Source organism: Pan paniscus, chromosome 3, assembly GCF_029289425.2.
Source record: "Pan paniscus chromosome 3, NHGRI_mPanPan1-v2.0_pri, whole genome shotgun sequence".
NCBI lineage: Eukaryota > Metazoa > Chordata > Mammalia > Primates > Hominidae > Pan > Pan paniscus.
Genome location: NC_073252.2, coordinates 94,203,284 through 94,207,117, shown reverse-complemented (window position 1 = coordinate 94,207,117; position 3,834 = coordinate 94,203,284). Strand labels below are relative to the sequence as shown.

The 3,834-nt window shown below is 30.9% G+C and overlaps 1 non-coding gene across 1 annotated transcript; it reads left to right on the top strand.

Moving 5' to 3' along the window:
- Positions 1-1,699: 1,699 nt before the first annotated feature.
- LOC112439790 (U6 spliceosomal RNA) lies at positions 1,700-1,806 on the top strand. Its single transcript, XR_003028010.1, has one exon. It is a non-coding gene; the product is annotated as a U6 spliceosomal RNA (small nuclear RNA).
- Positions 1,807-3,834: the final 2,028 nt, after the last annotated feature.

Sequence of the window (3,834 nt, the reverse complement as noted above, 5' to 3'; positions counted from 1 at the left end):
CTACCCTTCCCCTGCTTACTTATTTTAAAATCTACCTCTGACAATGAGAAACTTGAATCCCATTATCTATAGTTTATTTATGTATTTGTTCAAATCTAAATACATGTAAAATTGTTTTAGAATTGCTAATTCATAGACCTGTGAAAATTAAATTTATTAGCTGAGTACACTGCTTATTATGTATGGTGATGCTTGTCTGTGGCCTTGTAGTATCTAGTCAAACACTGTTTCCAAAGATACTTATGTCAGTTCCTTTCCCCCCATCTCTTTGGTGAGATTATGTCATACATTTCCAGTTATAGTCTGTATTACATGCTGGAATCCTCCAACGCCCTGGTTGATTTTCTTAAAATTTGCATACATTAAAGTTCTCATTTTGTGGTGTCCAGTTTCGAGTTTGATAAATGTATATAGTTAAATTTCCACTGAAGTTTCTCAAAGCACAATTCCATCACGCTAAACATTTACTTGGGTTGACTGTATGTAGTCAAACCTTCCTCTCACACCAAACTCTGACAATTAGTGATGTATTTTCTGTTCCTATAGTTTTATCTTTTCCGAGGATAAAATAAAGACAATCATACAGTAGTGGTCTTTGCAGTCTGGTGTTTTTCACTTAGCAATTCCTTCAGATTGAGTGAATAGGGTCTTTCATTTCCTTTTTCCTTTAATTACTAAGTAGTATTGCATAGTATAAATGTACCTGGTTGTTTTTCTTTTAATCCAACAACATCTTGGTTGCTTCCAATTTGGTGTAATCATGAACAAAGCTGCTGTAACACATTCCCATACAAGTTTATGTAGGAAAGTCTAATAAGTTTTTAATTCATTGGATGAATAAGTAGGAATAGGACTGCTGGTTGTGTAGCAAATGGATATTTAACTTTATATGAAACTGCCGAAGTGTTTTCCAAAGTATCTGTACCATTTACCATTTCCACTAACAAAGAAAAATGTGCGCAGGATATGTATGCTAGAAAGTACAAAACACTGATGAAAGAAATAAAAGCTCTAACAAAATGGAAAGATATACAATGTTTATGGATTGGAAAACTCAATTTTGCTAAGATGACAATTTTTCCCAATGTAACATATAGATTGAAAAAATTCCATTCAAAATCTAAGCATGCATTTTATAGACATAGGCAAGCTTATTTTAAAATCCTTATGGAAGATCAAACTAACTAGAATAGTCAAGATAATTCTGAGAAAAGAACAAAGTTAGAAAAATCTCACTAAATAATTTTAAGACCTATGAGGATAGAAAAGTCAATGAAACATAATAGAGTCCAGAAATTGACCCATGCAAATATAATCAATTAACTTTTGACAAAGTTGGAAAATCAAATCAGTGAAGAAAAGATAGCCTCTGTAACAAATAGTACTAAGACATTTGGGCACTCATATTAAAAAAAAGAGTCCTGACTCATATCTCCCAACTTATACAAAACTTAACTCAAAATGGATCAATAAATCATAGCATAAAGGTAAGAAATGAAACTACAAATCATCTATAAAATACTCAAGAAAAATCTATTTGATCTTAGGCTTGTTGATAAATTTTTACATACAACAGCAAAAATATGACCATAAAGTAAAAATTTATACTTTATCAAATTAAAACATTTTTCTATGCAAATGACACTCTTAAGAGAATAAAACCACAATTCATGGATGGGAAGAAAATTTTTACAAATGAGTACTCGCTTCAGCAGCACATATACTAAAATTGGAACGCTACAGAGAAGATTAGCATGGCCCCTGCGCAAGGATGGCACGCAAATTCGTGAAGCATTCCATATTTACAAAGAAAAAAAAAGAATAGAAAAAGAAAATTTTTACAAATGACATATTCAGAATACATAAATAATACTTGAACCTCTTCAATAAGAAAATCAATGACCCAGTTAAAAAGTGGGAAAATTATATAAACAGACGCTTCACCAAAGAAGATATAGGATGGGAAATAAGCATACAAAAAAGACTCAACATCATTAGTTCATTATAAAATGCAAATTAAAACCACAAGGAAATACCACTACATATCTACTACAATGGCAATCTTTTTAAAAAAAAAATTCAGACAATACCAAATCCAACCAAGGAGGCTGTACAGCAGGAATTATCACTCCACAGATTTTTAAACTGTACATACTTCATTGCATAACATGGGTTTTATTGTTTTCAAATAATCCCTTTTGTTTTTATTAGAAAGTCAGTGGCAAATAATTTAGCCAAGTATGACTAGATTTTGCATTACTTTCCTTTTCCCTCACATTCAATTTTTAATTATTTTTCTTTCAACTGGATTTGTAAATGAAAGTACATTTAAAATTGAGCAGGTTGTCTCCATTTCAGAGGATGCTTAGGAATCAGCTTGACTAAGTGTATAATTATAATTGCTAACCTTGGATGAAAGCAGAAAGACCAGCTAAGTTCTGTAGCTTACAGCATGGCACCTGAGAGAAAGCTATTCATTCCTGTTTGGGTAAGTCATACTAAAGCCCATGTGGGGCTAGAAGAAGATGTACATTACTGATTGGAAGAATCAAGGTAATGATAATTGCTAATGAAGACATCTTTATTAACAAAATACTTTTTGTTAGCTCCTAAAATATATTTGGTATTTATTATATGTCAGGTACCCTAATACATGCTTTGCAGTCCTGTTCACACATAAGAACAAATTACTAGCATCGTATTAGAGAGAAATACTCCAAAATAGAATAGCATTATTTTATTTTCTCATTTTAAAAGTTTCCATAAAACTAAGATATTCAAATATAGCTTCATTACACAATATGAATAAAATAATATTGATAGTTATTAGCCAAAAGGAAATATGTATGATTCAATTAAATATGAAAGATGATACAAGATAATTTTCTTGAATATTCATACTTAATGGATATTTGCCATGATAAAGAAAACATGAGCTTCAGTATGCCTCAAAATTTTCCATTACAAAAAAATTTAGACAGACTTTCAGTGAAAAAAGAAGAGAACACACTGAACTTTTCACACCACTGAGACAACCTCCTCAATTTTAAATGTACTTTCATTTAAAAATCCAATTAAAAGAAAAATAATTAAAAGTTGAGTATGAGAAAAAAGGAAAGTAATGCAAAGCTTACTATTTCTAAAATATGTGAATTTAATGGTGACCATAATTATGTGTACTGTGTACTAAAGTCTACCCGATGACAGGAAAAAGCAAAGGAAACTGTTTACTCTGGTGTTAATATTATTTTTAATATTTCAGTTTAAAATATTACCAAATAAAGAGAAACATTGACAATAAAATTTTCATTAGTCTGAGGGGAAAGGAGAAAAAAAGAAAAAAAAAGGAAAGTGTTCTATGGAGCTGACGCAAGCAAGCACAGTAGGAATGCAGTGGAAGATAAAGCTCAGTTAATGGTATGAGGAAAAATGAACGATGAGGCTCAGTTTAAAAAAAAAAAAAAATAGTGATTGGCAGTTTAACCCCCAGTGGTCTAGTGGTCTAAAGGCAACTTCTAGACTCTCTGATTGTGAAAGAAAATACCTCCACAAATAACACTTAAGAAAAGTGTTATTACAAAGAAGGGAGTTTTAGTTGTACAATAATTAGATTTTAAAGGAGAAAAGAACAGAACACTGCTTTAGATGTTATTAGAGGCAATAATACTTAATGATACATTTCAATTCTAATTTTACTTAAATTATAAAATTGCAAGCCCCACTGTTTCCTCACACATCGCAAACTCCTCCTCTCACACTCAATCAGCATTTTATGAAACGTTCTTCTTAATTAACTAAATTGTTGTCTAGCCAGATATCTTGACTTCAAGAAAA